This window comes from Lissotriton helveticus, chromosome 4_1 (genome assembly GCF_964261635.1).
Source record: "Lissotriton helveticus chromosome 4_1, aLisHel1.1, whole genome shotgun sequence".
In the NCBI taxonomy this organism is placed as follows: domain Eukaryota; kingdom Metazoa; phylum Chordata; class Amphibia; order Caudata; family Salamandridae; genus Lissotriton; species Lissotriton helveticus.
Genome location: NC_136063.1, coordinates 29,603,481 through 29,622,346, shown reverse-complemented (window position 1 = coordinate 29,622,346; position 18,866 = coordinate 29,603,481). Strand labels below are relative to the sequence as shown.

Sequence of the window (18,866 nt, the reverse complement as noted above, 5' to 3'; positions counted from 1 at the left end):
TTCTCACTCAGGCACACTTCTAGCTCGGGTATATCTACTAAAGCAGCCATTTTCCATGGCCCTCTAGAGTCTCTTCTTGGTTTATTGGGTGTATTTTCTGATTTAGTTCTCACTCAGCTTGAGTGTTGGATGGCTGGCAAGAAAGTGTTATTCAGGTCTTGTTATGTCACTCTTAGTGCACGGAAATGATGGACATGTCCCACTTAGTGGTTGACACCTTGGTAGCTAGGGTGGGGGGCTGCTAGTTCTTGGTTGGCTATGCACAAAAACTATATTGTGGCTTAGTTAGCTTATGCACTAAGAAGCATTGACTAATCCAACAGATGGGCTTGTTATTTGGGAGCGCTCCTTTCGTAAGTATAGATAGGGAGACATTGGCATAGCGGCCAATTTCCACGTTTTTCTCAGCGCCTTTGCCTAAGCAAGCTGTGTAGCCCTGCAGATTAATTGTGCCTGTATTGCACACTTTATCTCTTCTTTCTGGCCCACGCCGAGACAACGGCATAGTTGTTTAGAGCATCGCCAGTTTTCTATAACCCGGCAAATTGGCACCATGGTGTGGCATTGTCATTTTGTACAGAATTTTGGGGCCTGCTTTGGCACCTTTTCCCCTTCCTGCCTGATCCCACCTAGACCTCCCAGCTCGGGCTCCACTGTGGAACAGGATGATACTTTATAGCCTCTACTTTTATATTGGGGGTCACTTGTGGGCAACCACGCGGCCATGTAGACGTTGCTTTGGCTGCACTGCATGTATACACAGTTGGTTAGGCTGCTAGTTTTTAGCTTCACAGGGACCAACGCTAGGACAGGCAAAGGGGGACGTTTGGGACTTGTGACAGGCACGAGGAGATAACTTACACAGTGTAAAAGGGATGTCGCCCATGCGAAAATATATACGGCCTTTTACGCATTATGGAGAAGCTTGCGGCCACGAAGTGAGTTGTCCAAATAATGTTATTGGGCACCAGGCACCATTTGAGGCACTTCGTATGTTGATGTATTTTGTACTTTTACGTACCTGTAGGGCCCAGTGGGGCAGGTAATATCAGTATTTATACTATCCACAGGAATATACCAATGCCACCCTTTGGTGCACTGAAATAAGGAAATACTACACATAGCAACTTTACCATGAGCCCGGTGGGTGGCCAGTTTGTGGTCGGCTATGCATGTAAGCTTTAAGTGTGCCTTCTTTATTGTGCGTCTAAGCTGCATTGACCATGTCAACAGATGGGCTGTTGGAAGTGCAAGCTTGCACCACGAGATGGTTCATCTAGATCATCCTAGACAGTCTACCAGTCCTGCCCTTTAGACCTGTCTTCGGCTCTCGCGACCAACTGTCTTGCTTAGTTGGGGTGTATTATGTTGAAGGGAGCAGGGGGGTAGAGTTTATGTTGGCACATCTGGTTGGATGTCGGCTTGTGGGGCATGTCTCTGCTCTCTGAGCTGGCATGTTGTTGGTGTTTACCCCCCTGCGGATTTCTGCAAGCTCACTTCCCCAGGGCTAGGTAGTCAACTAAGGGGGGGGGGGCTGGCCTCCGACAGGCCTTGCCAGGTCAGAGGTAGCCAATCTTTACCTAGAGCCTGTGGTGGTGATGGTGTTCAAAACCCAGTCTGGTGTTTCTGAGCCAGTTTCCCTCGCCAAGCGCTGCGGGGGGCAGCGGGCTCTAGGTGCCTTTTTAGGATCAGGCAAGGGTATTCTGGACTGAGGTGCGTATCTCAGTATTGACACGCTCACAGACGGGTTCCAGCGGAGGCTCCCCGTCCACCATATAGGGAACCTTGTTGACACACCATCCTTCTAGTCGACATCTTCCTGGTGTATAGATCAGGGTCGCAAGCGGTTAGCAGGGTCCAGGCATCTGTGACCAGTCCCTGGTTCAGCAAGCAGTATAGGCTGACACTTTGCATATTTTGCAGTGTTTCTTAATCTGACCCAATACCCTTATTCCCCATTCCTGAACGTGGCATCTGGTGTGTGCACCAAGGACTTTTTACGTTTTGTGCACTGGCCATCTCTGCATGTTACGGCACCTGATAGATCGACCACATTGAACTTTCAGTGGGTTTTCGCCACCAGTGGGGATCAGGTAAATTTCAGTGGTCAGACATGTCTCCATCTCTGTAGGCAAGGCGCTTGTCAAGGGAGGCGCTGGAGCCCAGGAGCAGGAAGTCCTGCGCTGTGTGTAATTCAAAGGGCAGAAGAGACAGGACGTCAGTAGACTGTGGAGACCTTATGCCATGCGCATGGGGCTTCGGGAGGATACCTTGACACTCCTGCCCGATTTAGCTGGGACTGTTCTGGCTGGTTAGGGGTGAGGCCCTAGAAATACAAGCTAGAAATAGTAGGAAGTATGCCGGCCTTGGAGGGGGGTCCCTGGCTGCGACGGTCGCCACACCCACTGCTGTGGCGGAGTTACAGGGCGATCCAGAGGCGGAAAGGTACCCGGGAGTACCCTCTTCAGGAGCACAAAGGATGCTGAGGCCTAATATCCCCGGGAAGTCTGTGCGGTGGACCCTGGGGGTGCGACGGCGCCCCGCTATCCTACGGGCGGTTGGAAACCTGTACAACCGGGGGTCGCTTGAACGCTCTGCCCCTCGTAGGGGGGGGGGGCGTGAGCAGGAAGGTGGACCAATGGTTCACCAGATTTGGGAGGGGCTATCTCCTCACCACAACCGCTAAGCAACGATTGGCTAAGGCCACGTTGCAAATTGGCCCATCAGGTGGTAGGTCGCGAGGGGCGGCTTGCCTTTGGATCGTCTGTAAGATAACCCACCTTGTTGGCATGTGTATATGCTAATAAACCTGCAGCTACTTTTCTCCAACAAAAAATTGTCTTGTCTGCTTATTTCTGTGACATGCATGTAGCTGCGAGCGGACTGGTGAGTGGGCCGATATTGGCACTATGATCACCTCCCACTACAAACAGACACCACACCTCACTGGAAAGCGCTCGGAGACCAGGGGACAGACAGTTAGCGATGGCAGAGTAACCTCGAGTCCGAGGAAGGGCGGAGATGGCTGCAACAAGGAATGGCCACTTTCCACTTCTTGTGCGCGGCACTTCCGAGGAAGTTGCTGCTCTTAACTAGATAACTTATCACATGCATCACATCTCGTATCTGCGCACTGTGTATCATGTATCTGATATAATGCACAGTGCGCAGATACGAGATTATCGGATTGCATTTTCCAAACAACACTTGATTCACCTGGAGGCGGGCGGGGCTGGCAGGAGCCAGTCTGGAGCCAGGGACTGTGGCCCCTCACACTGAGACAGGCAGGGCACCTAGGCTAGAAAGAATGAAATGATGGGCAGGGGGGCGACTGCGAGAGACCCTCTGGATTCTGGAATCAGGGGCAGGCGGGGGGGATCAGGCGCACTTTTAATTGCGCATGTGTCACGCCCACCCCACTGCCCTAAGGTGGGAGGCTGAGCAGACCGCCCACCCCCACCGCCCTAAGGTGGAGACATCTGCGTGCGCTTGCGACCTGAACCACCTCCTAAAATGCTCCTGCGATTGCTGCTACATTATTTAGCAAGCATTGAGGAGACAGTGAGAAGGAGCAGCAGTATAGCTCACTAGTGAGTAAGTGTCTTTCCATCTCTGCCTTTGTTTGCAGTCGGCTCCAGCGGCCCTTGACTTGGCCCCCACCTCGGAGGTGGGCACTGGCCGCTCTGACACGGCTGCTCCCCCCTCCCTGTAGCCCTCCGAGGGGTCCCCCTCCACCACACCCGTCCAGCCCGACAGAAGACGGTCTTTGCAGCCGTGGGGGTATCCAGCGCCTTGAGCCCCGTACGGGGGAGGAGAGGCAGCACTATTTCTTCTTCCCGTGGAGCCATTATTCATTTATTCATGAATGTTTTATCTCAGCCGGGAGAAGCTGACTGCGACAGGACCGCAACAACAAGAAGTGTACATGCCTAACATGAAGATTAGCCCCGTCTCAAGGTGCTACTAACAGCAGGAAGGATGAACAGCTGAGTGCATCTGTCGGAATCCAGCCCTGCAGTAAGCCAGCAGCAACGGTTGCATGAATCAACTGAGCTAACTTCTACACTCATGCCCGTGGCATCCCTTCCACACGCACACACGCCCTCCAGATAGAGATGACCTGAACGTGCCACTCGAGGTGTTCTTGCTTTTCTGCCATCAGCTGTGTACTAGGGTCCGTCTTAGATTTGTTTATGAAGCATTCACATTGGTTAATAATATGCAAATCAACGTGTCATCCCGAGGGGCCCACCACGGCTGCAGCTCTCCTTCCACTGCGGCGGGCTTTTAACTTAAAAAACAGATGTTACTCCATGTAAATATATATATTTTTTTAAAATAAAAATATACTGAAATAAAAAAAAATAAAAAAAATAAAACAGATGTTACTGCAGATGTTAAAAGCCAGCAGCAGCAGCCGCGGGCCCTGCGCTGTACACGTCCTTCGCAGGGTCGGACACTCCAAAGCTTACATTATAGACACATGTAACGCTGTGGAAATGCATCCCTCACCTGCACTCCGGACAGCCCTCTGGGTTCAAATGAAGGTGGCGGGAGGCGAGGCCGGCTGCAGCACAGCTGGGATAGGGTCAACGCTGCAGCTGCGCAGGGCGGCCGGGATTGGTCCAATTCAGAGCCCAAACTTCATGCTTCGTCACGGAGGGGCGGGGCCAGGCCAATATTAGACTTTGCAATCATTTATTGCTAGTGCGTTACGCGTGCGCGCTACTAATACATGAGTGCAACATGGAAACGGGGTGTGATGGTGACCCACGTGGAGACCCAGCCCAGCCACTCGCTTCTGACGGACCGGGAATGGGTGGGGCTCACATGTAGGCGGGCAGCACATTTAAAATACTTTAGGGCCTGCATGCATTGATGTGTTCTATGAGCCTTTCACGGGGATGGGGAGAGACTGTGCTTCCAATTATTGCTCAATTGCATGTGGGCTCGACTAGAGTGTAGACCCGGCCCTGAGCAATAAGTGCCGGTGCTAAGCACCGGAAAGCACCGACACATATTAAGCACGCAGCCGCTGCATACTTGCCGTGCAGTGCTGGCTGCTGCAGCGCTGGGAAGCAGCTGCTTCTGTAGAAAACGCTACAGAAAAGAAATCACCCAGAAAGAAACAGCTCCTCCAGGTCAGAGTTCAAACAGAACTTGAATAAGCAATGGGTTCATACCTCAGTAAGGTGCACAGTTCAAACAATTGTAACTCGATAACAAAACCATGTCAGCAACACAACCTGTGACCCGCTGAGCTATCTAAATGCAATACAAGCCCCAGAACAGCAGGTGCATTAAGGATGGGAGGATACACCTGGTGAGCGCACACAGATCTCTGAAGCAGGTGCACTAACCAGCGGGGCTACCTTGCTGCTGCGAGCACGCACAGATCCCTGCCGCAGGTTCATTCATCAGCGGGGCTACCTTGCTGCTGTGGTACGGTAGACCTCGTGAGCACACACAGATCTTTGCAGCAGGTGCATTAGCCAGGGGGCTACCTTACTGCTGCGACCACACACAGATCTCTGCAGCAGGTGCATTCACCAGCGGGGCTACCTTGCTGCTGCGAGCACACATAGATCTCTGCAACAGTTGCATTCACCAGCGGGGCTACCTTGCTGCTGCGAACACACATAGATCTCTGCAACAGGTGCATTCACCAGCGGGGCTAACTTCCTGCTGCGAGCACACAAAGATCTCTGCAGCAGGTGCATTCACCAGCGGGGCTAACTTCCTGCTGCGAGCACACAAAGATCTCTGCAGCAGGTGCATTCACCAGCGGGGCTACCTTGCTGCTGCGATCACACACAGATCTCTGCAGCAGGTGCATTCACCAGCGGGGCTACCTTGCTGCTGCGATCACACACAGATCTCTGCAGCAGGTGCATTCACCAGCGGGGCTACCTTGCTGCTGCGATCACACACAGATCTCTGCAGCAGCCATGACCCCTAACATATCTTTAATTGCCTGCCGTCTGCCCCCCCCCCCCCCCCGTTATTCCCCGCAGTTTACACCCCGTGTCCGCGCAGTCTGTTCTGGGGGCAGAGATGTTTGATTGAATGTATGAGTTGATGTTTGATTGAATGTATGTGTTGGTGTTTGATTGAATGTATGTGTTGGTGTTTGATTGAATGTATGTGTTGGTGTTTGATTGAATGTATGTGTTGGTGTTTGATTGAATGTATATGTTGACAGGTGGCTAGCTCCTTGTAGCCCCCCTCGCTTTCTATCGGCAGTGCCCCCCCTCGCACGCACTCACCTGTCCGGGGTATTATCTGCTCCGGGATCCTCTCTGCGTCCAGCCTGGTCTGGTTCTGTCCCCGCACAGCCCGCCCCGCTCTCTCCCCTCTCCAGACCTCAAACCCCCTCCCCTCTCCCCGTCCCAACATTTCCTCTCCGGTTCCTATAAACCAGCCATTTCCAGGAAATCAATGCTGCGGGGGGGGGGGGGGGGGCGGGGGCACCGGACACCCCATGAGCAGATGTCCAGAAGTGAAAGTGAAAGTGCTGGGCCAGCAGCATGGCGTGTCTGGTGGGATGCCTCCTCTCCCCCTCCCTCCTCACGCTGTGATTTCCTGGAAATGGCTGGTTTATAGGAACCGGAGAGGGGATTTTGGGAGGGGGAGAGGGGAGGGGGTTTGAAGTGGAAAGGGGGGTGGGGGGCATTGGGGGGAGGGTGTTTAAGGCAGAAGAGACGAGAGACCAGGGCAGGCTCTGCTGTGACAGACCCAGGCCAGGCTGGGCACACAGGGACCCTTTTTTTAAAGCGTGGATGTAAAGTAAGAAACCCAGTAATTGGTAAATTGTAAAGTTTATTTGAAGGAAAAGGCACAGCACAACCGTCAGGTAAGTTTGCAAGATAAAAACTGACAAGCACAGAATCTGGAACATAGAACTTGGAAAGTACACGCAGGTACTTAGGGGCATATTATCAAGGGGGGCGATAGGCAATTTTCGCCTTTACGGCCGCTAAGCGGCAATAATTCTATCGCCCTATTAGCAAGCTGTCGCTAACAGCAGTTAGCGATAGCGAGTGGGTTGGAGCCCACTTTGCATGTCAGCGATATTTATCGCTAATGACAAGCAAAGTGGGCGTACCCAACCTGTTAGCGACTGAAAGCAGTCGCTAACATCACTATCGCCTATTAGCAAGGCAGGCGTAGCAATGGAAATATTTGCGCTAAACGCGAATATCTCCAAAAACTAACGCCTGCTCTGACCAGTTCTTAACCATTATATCCAATGGGAGGTGGATATAATGGCTAAAGACCCTGTTAGCGATAATGTGTGAATATCGCTGTATTCTCAGCGATATTCACGGACTTCGCCGCTATCGCCAGGTATTTTATCACTTTTGAGATAAACGTTGCTAATAGCACAGCGATAAAATCCGGCGATGCTTGGCGATAGAAAAATAGTCGCTAAGCCTATTTAGCGATAATTATCGCTAGTTGTTGGTAATATGCCCCTGAGTTCTAGTTCTAAGAAATAAATAATAAAATGCAATGTACAATGCAACACATCTCATCCCTACAGGAAAAAAATAAAAGAAAGAAAGAAGAAAAAAAAGAGGAAAGGAAAGGGGGAGAAAAATAAAACAATAAAATAAATAAACAAATAAAGTGAGATTATGACAAAAATCTAAAGGGTAATACCACAGGTCTGGAATTACTCTTAACTCTGTAAGCAATGGATTGAGAGGAATGTGAACTCTGTTGAAGATTCTCATTGGGATCATTGTTCGATTTCATAAATTTACACTTGGCAACTTTTCTTATGTTCCAAACTCTCCCATCTTGAGTAATAACTGAATTTTTACACACCTTTAACATTTTGATCGGATTACCAAACTTGGAAGAACCTTTGGATCCAAACCCATGTTTTTTGATTCTCACCCACTCACCCACTTCAAAACTAGGAATTTTCACTTTCATGTTATAGTCAAATAATGCTTTCATATTATTTTGCTTGGTTTTCACCCGTTTGGCAACTTGACCGATGTCCACTTGATCAACATCCTTGTTGATCTTTTTTACCCACCAAGGACATATGTCAGTAATGGGTTCTCTGACTTTGAGAAGCTGGAAGGGACTTACTTCAGTGGCTGAATGTGGAGTAACTCGGTACATCCATAATCTTTTCCTCACTACATCTCTCCAAGATTCAACAGACCTACAAGAAAATGTAAATGCATCTTTAAGAACCCCGTTAAATTGTTCAACTTGACCATTTTCTCTTGGCTCATGAAGAGAAGTAGTAAGATGTTTAATACCACATGAACCAAGGAAATTCTTCATCTCATGTGAAATGAGTTGAACTCCATTGTCCGTAACCAAAGTTTCAGGTGAACCTTCACGTGCAAAAATCTCTTTAAGAAAAGAAATAATGACTAATGTGGTAGCACTCGCAACAAACTTGACTTCAGGCCACTTAGAATGGTAATCTATCAGGACTAGAGCAAAACGGGCATTGTAAGGGAGATGGTGGAATGGACCAGAAATATCGAAAGCTACATTTTGCCATGGATGTTTTGGCCAGGAAACCGGATTGAGGGGAGCAGAAAAAACTCTAAGAATCTTATCACTGCTTATTCAATCAGAACACTCTCTAACTGTTTTGTCTACCATACTGTCAAGTCCAGGCCACCAAAAATTTGCTTTAACCGCATGCGTGCTAGCGGTTTTCACGCTGCGCGCTGCGTTTTTGAATTTACCGCGTTACATGACGAGCTCAGCTCGTCATCAGCGTAGGGCACGTTACGCTCATGACGAGCTCAGCTCGTCATCCGCCCCGAAGGGGTTAATGAGGCGTTTCACCGTAATGAAAACAAGCCCAACATGCATAGAGAATCGAGGAGTCAGACTTACGTAACCAGCTTGAATAAACGTCACCAAGGAGCTGGAAACCGAGGAACATCACCAGCGAACAGGATACCATTCCAAGGAAGCAGTTATTCCCATAGACTGATAAAAGAGACAAAAATCAACAAGTCTCTTGTAAAACAAGCTGAAGAACTCCAAGTAGGACGATTCTGCACCATATGTAGTAAGGAAGAAGCTCACAATGTCGTGAAGAAGGAAAACGGGTCCGGTAGTAGAAGAGGAACTCCTTCGCACCTGTACCACGGGTAACGTTGCAGGAGAGTGTCCCAAAAATCGTCGCCAATTTTGTAAAGTAAGAAATCCAGTAATTTGTCAATTGTAAAGTTTATTTGAAGGAAAAGGCACAGCGCAACCGTCAGGTAAGTTTGCAAGATAAAAACTGACAAGCACAGAATCTGGAACATAGAACTTGGAAAGTACACGAAGGTACTTAGTTCTAGTTATAAGAAATAACTAATAAAATGCAATGTACAATGCAACAGTGGACTTTACCCGAAGGTGTCAGAGCGCTGTACAATAGAACCAGTTACGTTACATGAGAGAAATGTTACAGGAATGGAACAAACAAAAATAGCATGCCATAGAATCCAAACAACGCAGGCAAAAGGAACACAATATCAAACACAGCAAGCACAGACTGTACAAACAAAAATATAAATATATATGACATTTACAATGACTAAAGAACTTCTTGGCGAAAAATAGCAGGTCATAGAATCAAAACAACGCAGGCAAAAAGAGCACAATATCAAACACAGCAAGCACAGAATGTACAAACAAAAATATAAATACATATGACTAATGTACAATGACTAAAGAACTTCCTGGCGGGGTCTGAGAAGGAGGGAATTAGTTCTGAAAGTGTCTTTGGAATAGAAGAGATTTGAGGTCCGCTTTGAAGATCTGGATGGAGGTGATGGCACCGAGCAAAGGAGGAAGCAAGTTCCAGTTTCTCACTGCGTTACCTGATAACGATTGTGCCATCAATTTTTCCCTTTTGAAGGAGGGGGGCTCAAGCAGGAACTTTTACGCATTCTGAGAAGGTCTTGAGCCTCCAGACAATTTCAGTTTATTTGCCAGATAGCGAAGGGGAGGAAGAGTGCAAAGCTTTGTGGGTGATGCATGCCGTTTTGTAAATAGCTCTAGCCTCGATGGGAAGCCATTGGAGAGAAGACAGGATAGGAGTGATGTGGTCACTTCGTTTGGACCCTGAGATGAAGCGAGCTGCTGAATGGAGGACGGATTTGAGGGGGGAGAGGTGAGATTTGGGAAGGCCAGTCCGAAGAGAAATACAATAATCCAGTCTAGAGAGAACTAGCGATTGGACCAAGGTTTTTAGGTCATTCTCCGGGAAAGTCTGACAACTCCCCCATAGAAGGAGCAGCTGAAAACGTGCGCTCTTGGCAAAAGGAGTTTATGTGTGAGATTAGGTTGAGTCTTTTGTCACGTATGACACCAAGGGATTTACAGCTGTCGACAATGATGGGTTTATTGTTGAGTAAATTCAGCTGATCCATCCTAGATTGATCAGGAGGAGGGGAGAGAAAGGTTGATATGAGGAGAAATTCAGTTTTAGAGGGATTTAGTATGAGTTGGTGATCTAAAATCCAGCTGTGAATAGAGTTGAGATAGAGTTTTGGGAAATGGTGTTGGGAAATATTGCATTATGCAGCGAGTGAGGGTCAGGCTTTGACCAGAACAGGTGGAGCTACGTGCCTCATTACCTTGGACCATGTACGGGTACTTGAGGTGGTTTAATGGAACTTGTACACAGTTTATTGCTCTTGTTATAAATTTGAGCAGAATTCAACCAGATGATGAAACCAATCAAGCAACAGAGAAAAAGGCTGATATTGCAAATATATGAACTTTTCTGCCACCCCTGTGTAGAACCAAGAAAAGCCCATCTCAAGGAGGAGTGGGGGCTTGGTGGTGCGAGAATCACCCGAGTCTACTCTTACCCTCCTTATATAATAAAGTGGACCCGGAAACCGTCGTCTGCAGAGAGAACCACCTTTATTACAATAGCCCAGGCTATGGAACAAAGTCCCAAGCTAGTCAGAGACAAAACCCAGGAGGCTGCTGCTTTACTCCACAGCGAACAAGCCTTATATATATTTTTATTCCACTCTTTTGGCATTCAGTTCATTGTTCAATCAGGGCGGTGTTTGTAGTTGATGACCTGATCAAGGGGGTGTTTGTAGTTGATGACCTGATCAAGGCTCGGTATTCAGACCATTGTTCAACCAGCTTGATCAAGACTCGGCATTCAGACCACTGTTCAATCAGCTTGATCAAGGCTCGGTCAGTCAGACCATTGTCCAGATGACCTGATCACGGTGTCAAGGATATTTACCAAGCAGGGAGCAGAAGATGAAAAACAAGCTTGTTTACACAGGGCGTAGGTGTCTCATGGCTTTCTGTTGATGAATTGGCTAACTGCAAAGAACAGGGGGGCTTGGGTATGTGATAGGTTTTTTTAGCGTAAGCAGAAATGGAGGCTGTAGGCAGAGTTTTGTCACGAGATGGTAAGCCATGGAGGAATGTAAGGAAATTAATAGGACCAAGTAAAAACTTATTTTCTTCAGACCCTCCTTTTGCCATTGAGCGGCAAAACATGTTTTTAGGAAATGTCTATCTGCATTAGGTTGCCAATCTCTTGTTGAAGCATTATCCTCACGTTAGTGTCACGTGTACTGACCAGGGAACTTTTAAGGGCCTGTGTACACATAGCACAAAGCATAGGCAAGCACTGAATACACAGGCAGCATGAGATGATGACTGCTATTCCCAAGGCAAAAAAAATGAGGATCCCCCATCCCCATCTGAAAAGGAGGCCCCAAATCCAGCCCATGAGGAACCAGTCATTTTGTTGTTGCTGAAACTCAGAGGAAAGTTTATGCAGACGTTGGATAGCTTGATAGACTAATGAAGCGTTGTCAGGTATGTAAATGCAGCAGCTGGAGCCGATTAGTTTACATACACCACCACGGTCAGCAAGGATGATGTAAAGTACCATTCAATGTTGTAGTGTCATCAGGCGGTCCGCCTGAAGCTCTACAGTGATGTTGCCCCATGCCCCTGCTGTTTCATTAATGGTTGCCTCCGCCACTCGGGTAAGGTGTGGTATGGTGCGGCTGTTGACCATAGGACCCAAGAATGGCAGGAAACCTTTGAAGAAGTCCCCCGCCTTCTGTCCTGCAGTGTCATCGGCCTCAATTACTCCCCTAGGCATACGATGGTGGAGGTGGGGATTGGTCAAGTGATGTGAGAAGTTGGCCTGTGTATGATGTCCACAGTTCTGTGGGCACCCTGTATCAGTCCAAACAATCCCTTATGGTGGTGGTTGTAAGTCAACCTTATAGACAAGCTATCCTAGAGGTAGCATGGACTAAGCAGCCTAAAGGCTTTAACTTCAGAGGGCGAGTGAAGCCAGCTGTTTTACCATATGCAATCCTGTAATATCAAATGAAAGGACACCACACAAGTTATATATTATCAAAATATATGTATTTATTCTTAGAATAATCCCCACTACTCTTTATGAGCAATGAAGCACAAGCGTTTAAATAAAAGCACAGTATAACATTCACAAGTTGCACAGTTATGGATGAGGCCGGTGGCCACTCAAACCATATATAAAAAAAGTGGTATAACAATCACTAATCGATCAGGGGTAAGGCCTAGGGCATTGTGAATCGCTGGGACTACACTGGACTAACAGCAGTTAGGACGGGAGTAGCCCGCGGGATTCGGGTGCAGTGCCTAAAGCACACGCATGCACCAATGCAAAGTCAATGGTGCGTAAAAGTTATCGAGGTACAGTTGTAAGAGTCTTCCGACTGGACTAGAAGGACAAAACGTTAGACTTAGACACTAGAGGTGTAAACCACTACAGGAGCACTGGTGTTCAAGAGTTACCTTACCCACAGGAAGCGGGTGCACAGGTGCAAAGATGTGTCGGGTTTCGTCACGAAGATCTAGGGTGCCTGGAGATGAAGATGTTGCAGGCGTCCAGAAGAGAAGTGTCCGGTGCGATCCAAGGGTGGATTGAAGTTGTAGAGTACCTGAAAGCAGAGGGGACAGAGTCTGGGTCGCTAGCCAGTGACCAGGAAGGAACCAGGAAGGAACCAGGCAATGTCGGGCGCAATCAGGTTGATGTCGTGAAGCTTGTCTCCGCTGCCACGTGGTCTCTGGGGCACCGAGGATATCCTGGAGTGAATCACAAGCTGTCCCATGAAGGCTCTCGCTGTCGGCGGTGCCGGCTTCAAGATCGGAGTCAACAGGCCTTGGCAAATGCAACCCACGCAGGATTCAAAGATGGCTTAATACTCGGACCAGCAAGGTCTGAGTGGGTGCTCCTTTTCAGGGGAGCGAGGGCCAGTCTGGACCAACCAGACTAGCTGAGCAAATTCAAAGGTTCATCGGTATTGGGGCCACTAGCCAACAGGCAAGCGACCAGACCAACGCGTCAAGCAGGAAAATGCAAAAGGGCCCCACGCAGCACTCGCCGAGTGTGGAGTGGTGAGCTTCGGTGCACAAGCTGCTCGGGGCTGGAGCTTCTCAGACTCCAATGCACAGCTTTGAGGGAGCCTCGGATGCTGCACGGTCAGCGCTTCGTAGTTTTTCCAAGATGGCCGGCCCCACGCTTCAGGTCGCCTCCACGGGTCTCAGCTCTGCAGGGACTGTGGATCGGGCTGTTAGAAGGCAGGCACGCTGGGTCTTGTCGATCTCTGTCACTCGAGTTCTGGCGGGAACTGCAACAAAGCAAACGTCGAGGTGCTGGATGGTGCCTGTTTGCACAGGGTGGTCACTCCTTGACCACAAGGGAGATTCTTCAGTCTTCCACGTCGAGTGGGATGTCGAAGGGTCCAGAGTTTCGTTTCATAAGTTTCAGTCAGGATAATCTGATGTGCATCTGCACAGCCCCTACTTTTAAGTCAAATCAAGGGGCTGGATTACCTGCTAGGTCCCTCCTATGGGTGGGACCCAGGAAGGGGGTGGTAACACCCCTTTTCCTTTGTCCAGTTTCGCACCAGGACTGGGGCTGGATGGCCCCAGAACCGGTTTGACTGGAATCTGCCCAGGGACACCTTGTGCGCCCCAGGCAGTGTCTAGTTGCTTTCAACCCTCCCTGCTACAATCCACTATCTCCTGTCTGGGGTGGTGTGACACCTCCCTGTAAGAGGAAACCCTTAGTCCAGGTGTCCTCTGCCAAGTTTCGGTCAGCAGCAGGAGGCCAGACATGTGTCTGTGGCAGCAGCATCCATTTTGTGATGCTGGGGCTCTGGTTAGGATCAACCGCGTTTTCAGTAAAGTAACATGTCTTCACCCTCTAGAAGGGTGGGATGCTATCCCCATCACCAGGACTGGCGAGGGGATAGTATTCCAAAGTATATGACACCAAACACAACATGTTTTGATAAAGCCAAACCAGAGTTGCAATAACAGCGAGGATTATAATGCACTTAAGAGTAATGCTGTGTATCACAGGAACAGCATTAAGGAATTGGTCCCAACACTGCAGTCAGGCTCAGCTCATGCTAGAGCACCACCTCACATAAAACCAAGCACTCTGCCTCCAGGATTGTTAAGGCATGCCATAGGAGTGACTTATAGGTGCATATGTGTCCAGATATAGGTTTAGACATAGGTATACTATATCTAAGCAAGGGGTGAGTACACCACCTTGCCCCAGCTGTGTGAACAGCCAGTTGTGTCGATTTAAGTACCAGCCAGGGGTGGCAAAAGATATGCTGCATCCCCTGGTAGGCCTTGGATGCACCTATGCCCTGGGCACCTATAGTGCACTGTACAGGGGCTGATAAGGTGTCCAGTACCAAATTGGTGATGTACCTATAGTACATGGAGTCCATTTAAAGAAAGAGCAGATAGCCTGGGGCCCTGATTAGCAGGATCCCAGGCCAACTAAGTCAAAAACCAGCTAAACAAAAGGCAAAAAATCTGAGGTAACCATAGTCAGGTATCCACCTTCCTACATAGCCCCCCCCCCCAACGAAAGGAGATAAGGCTATCCTTGACCAGGTAAGCCTATATTGCCTAAGTGGCCATATAAGGAAGTACCTGCACTAGCATGGTTACCCCCAGTTTCATGGTCCACTAAGCAATCCCTCACCCTAGGGGTATCAGAGGGTCTCCACCATAGGAAATCACTACCTTTGGTGTGTTTTGGCAAAGTAAAAGGCTGGTGTTGAGATGGAGTACTGAAGTGAGGCTCCACTAATGTAGGGCTCTGCTTCCTCCGATCATCTTCCACCATGTGTGCCTTTCTTTCCTTGACTGAGTTGCACTGTGCTCTCCGGGTCAACCTCTGGCTACCTACAGCTGGAGGCTGGGTCCCTTCTGTTGGCTTACTGGAGGGACAGATCAGGTTTGGGGCCTTGGGGTCCCAGATTTGGCTGTGCCCAACAGTGTCCATTTGGGGGAGGTCCCTAACTAGTTGTAAGGGGGATCCCTCAGGAACTTTTACAGTTTTTACCTTGCTAGGGCTGCTAGCTTTGGTGCCCCTAATCTGCTGATGGGGGTGTTTTATTTGACAGGGGGCCCTTTGGGGCTCACTGACCTCCTTGACCTCTGGAGCCCTGGGCTGACTGAGGCAGGGTAGAGAGGGGCAGGTTAACTGCTCCAGACTGGATCCCACCTTGGAAGGGTCCACTGACATCAGGGGCTCTGCAAGGCTAGGCCTGACTACCTCTGGGGCAGTTTCTTCACAAGGGGTAAGATCAGTTCCCTGAGGAGGCTGATCCTTTCCTAATGTCTGGTGGGAGGGAGATTTCTATTCTTCCTCAATGCTCTCTGTTTGTGTGGAGTGATCCATAGTTTCAGGCTTCACAACACATGAATCAGTTTGAGTTTGGGCTGTGGCCATCAACCTTTTCAGGAAGGGACTCAGTTTGGGTATGGGCTGTTACCATCACAGCCCTGCTAATCTGTTTAGGAAGGGCGTCTGCTGAAGATGGGGCTGAGTCTTGCACAGCCCTACCAACCTTTTCAGGAAGGACATCTTGGATTGGGGCTGTGGCCATCACAGCCCCACTAACCTTTCCATGAACATTTACCATTTTAGAATGGGTTTCTTGTTCAACCTCAGCCCAGGCTGAGATTTCCAAATCATTCCCAAGTAGACAATCTACAGGCAAGTTTGCTGACACTGCCACTCTCTTCGGGCCAGTGACACCTCTCCAGCTGAGATTTACTACTGCCATGGGATGATTTTTCTGAACTCCATCAATGTTAGTCACCTGATATGTGGCACCAGGTAAAAGTTGCCTTGAGGGGACTAGATTCTCAGTCACCATAGTGATACTAGCCCCTGTGTCTCTGTAGGCCTCAACTTTTTGACCATTGATGATGGGCTCCTGTCTATACTTGCTCAAAGTGTTTGGGCAATCAGTGAAGTTGGCAAATCCCATGCCATTTTCATAGACAAGAGTATCTGTATTAGGGGACCTGTTTAGGCCAGAATCCACCTGAGCTCCAAAAGTAAAACCACCCAAATTCTTGGGGGTGCTCCCACCACCTGGGGGATTACTGCTGACAGTAACAGGAGGTGTTGGAGCTTTACTTGGAGGTATGTTTTCCTTATTGTTATTCCTGGGACAACTGCTATCAGTTTTCCAGTGGCCAGGCTGTTTACAGACATGGCAATAAGGTTTCTTCTGGTCAGAGGAAGTGTTTTGGGACCCACCCCCACCCTTGGAGTTTTGGGGCCTGTGGGAGACTTTTCTTTAGATTTATCCCCACCCTTCTCTTGAGCCTTGGAAGTATCCTTCTTTTGGTCATTACCCTGATTCTTTGGCCTAATCCTGGTTCTGACCCATTTGTCTGCCCTCTTACCCAATTCTTGTGGAGAGGTCAGATCTGAGTCCACCAGGTGCTGGTGTAAAAGCTGGTTCAGACAATTACTTAGGATCGGCTCCCTCATAATCAAATTCTACAATCCTGTATAGTCATGTACTTTGCTGCCATGTAGCCAACCTTCCAGAGCCTTAGTAGCACAATCTACAAAATCAGTCCAGTCCTGAGTCTAAGCTTTTTGGGTATCCCCGAACAACAACCTGTATTGCTCAGTGGTTAAGCCAAACCCATCAATGAGAGCACTCTTCAGGACTGTATAGTTTTTAGCATCTTCAGATCTAACTGTGAGGAGCTTATCTCTCCCTTTCTCTGAAAAGGAGAGCCACAAGATTGCTGCCCACTGATCTTGAGGGACCTGCTGTACCATGCAGGCCCTCTCTAGAGCAGTTATCCATTTGTGGATATCATCCCCATCTCTGTAGGGGGCACAATCTTACTCAGGTTTCTATGGTCATAGGACCTGTCTTTATCCTTTGGGATAATGCTGCCACCAGTGGGAGTCTCCCCACTCAGCTTCTGCTCTCTTGCAAAAGATAGTCTAGCTTGGGCCAGGGCTACTTCCTCCCTATCTATTTGGAGATTAACAGCTCTCATCCTGGCCCTATGCTCTCTTCTTTGAGGGGAAGTCATTCCTCTCTGAGAGTCTCTTGAGGCACTAGAAATGTGAGAATCCCTTGAAGGGGTTCTCTCTCTCCTATTGCCTGGGAGAATCCTGCTATTGGGTCTGGGGAAGTGATTCCCTTCTCCATTCCCATGTAGGACCAAGTTGGCTTGGCTAAGCCTTACCACTGGTACCTGGGTATCCCCTTGACCATGATCTGACTCTTCCCCTTCTGATTCAGGGTCTGCCTCGTCATTTTCTACTTCTGGGGAGGTGTTCTCAGTATCTGGGGGATGTATTCCTTCTCCTGACCCTGAGGGAACTATTCTAGCTTTCTCAAGATCATCCTTTTCCAGGATGGCTATCAGGATGGGAATGGTAGGGTTGTGACCCTTTCTCAGCTTCCTTGCAGTGCACAAGGCACGCAAGTCTCTATGGCTGAATTTGTCATAGTTGGAGGTTGCCTGTGGAGAGTCAACCATCACAGGTAGAGAGCTTGTAGCTTCACCTGTGCCAGACATGACTCTAGTGAGGTGTAAGTGATGCACTTACCTACACTAAGTGTTTTCCTACTGTACCTTGCTAGTGAGTTGTAGTCAGGGCGTGCTAAGCCCTTCTACCTACAACTACTAAGTTCAGTAGAACTTAAATATGCTAAGCTTTTATTTATATGTACCTATGGTACTTAATGTGATCTTTCAATTTGATATAAGATTGCAAAGGTAAAACAACAGCAAAGTTCGTATCCAACCGCTGCTCACCAATGTGAGAAGCTGGCCTGATGTATGATGTCCACAGTTCTGTGGGCACCCTGTATCAGTCCAAACAATCCTTTATGGTGGTGGTTGTAAGTCAACCTTATAGACAAGCTATCCTAGAGGTAGCATGGACTAAGCAGCCTAAAGGCTTTAACTTCAGAGGGCGAGTGAAGCCAGCTGTTTTACCATATGCAATCCTGTAATATCAAATGAAAGGACACCACACAAGTTATATATTATCAAAATATATGTATTTATTCTTAGGTGGCCACTCAAACCATATATCAAAAAAGTGGTATAACAATCACTAATCGATCAGGGGTAAGGCCTAGGGCCTTGTGAATCGCTGGGACTACACTGGACTAACAGCAGTTAGGACGGGAGTAGCCCGCGGGATTCGGGTGCAGTGCCTAAAGCACACGCATGCACCAATGCAAAGTCAATGGTGCGTAAAAGTTATCGAGTTACAGTTTTAAGAGTCTTCCGACTGGACTAGAAGGACAAAACCTTAGACTTAGACACTAGAGGTGTAAACCACTACAGGAGCACCGGTGTTCAAGAGTTACCTCACCCACAGGAAGCGGGTGCATAGGTGCAAAGATGTGTCGGGTTTCGTCACGAAGATCTAGGGTGCCTGGAGATGAAGATGTTGCAGGCGTCCAGAAGAGAAGTGTCCGGTGCGATCCAAGGGTGGATTGAAGTTGTAGAGTATCTGAAAGCAGAGGGGACAGAGTCTGGGT

General features: G+C 48.7%; 1 protein-coding gene across 1 annotated transcript in view; it reads right to left on the bottom strand.

Annotated features, from left to right (window-relative positions):
• Positions 1-6,322, bottom strand: part of LOC144828298 (verrucotoxin subunit beta-like) — a 315,538-nt gene extending 309,216 nt beyond the window's left edge. The window contains exon 1 of the mRNA XM_078686381.1: positions 6,267-6,322. The gene's annotated coding sequence lies outside the window, so the exon portion shown is untranslated. The remainder of the gene's footprint in view (positions 1-6,266) is intronic.
• Between the last annotated feature and the right edge of the window lie 12,544 nt (positions 6,323-18,866).